This window comes from Onychostruthus taczanowskii, unplaced genomic scaffold, assembly GCF_017590055.1.
Source record: "Onychostruthus taczanowskii isolate IOZ18803 unplaced genomic scaffold, ASM1759005v1 scaffold60, whole genome shotgun sequence".
Lineage (NCBI taxonomy): Eukaryota > Metazoa > Chordata > Aves > Passeriformes > Passeridae > Onychostruthus > Onychostruthus taczanowskii.
The window spans coordinates 4,284,932-4,285,454 of NW_024503680.1; positions in this window are offsets into that span (position 1 = coordinate 4,284,932).

The window sequence follows — 523 nt, forward strand, 5'->3', positions numbered from 1 at the left end:
CCAGGAGCTGCAAGTAGATGTGGTGGATCAAAAGCCATCAAACAAAATAAAGTGAGTCACTAAGCAGCTTTGAGAGCAGGAAAGGTTAAAACAAACATTGTTGAATTGGCTTAAGACTGAAATCAAAGCTGGAGACTGCTTTCCTGTTCTTCATGCCGAGCTATCATTTTTTCCAGTTCCATTTTCTGCCACTGTTACATTGGAGGAGCAGGTCCACCCAGGCCCTCAGCTCCTGAAGGAAACTCGACCGGGATTGCAGGAAGGGTGGGTTTAGCTTAAATCTGAGGGAGAAATCCTTCCCTGTGAGAATGGTGAGGGTGGCACAGGGTGCCCAGAGAAGCTGTGGCTGCCCTGGATCCCCGGCAGTGTCCAAGGCCAGACTGGACGGGGCTTGGAGCAGCCTGGAATAGCGGCACGGGGGAGGAAGGGGATACACTCCAGCGCCTCCCCAGAGCCGAAGCGCTCCGTGGCCGTGTGCCTGCCCCGGGCCCGGCGTGCGCGGGGCGGGCCGGGGCGGGGCCGG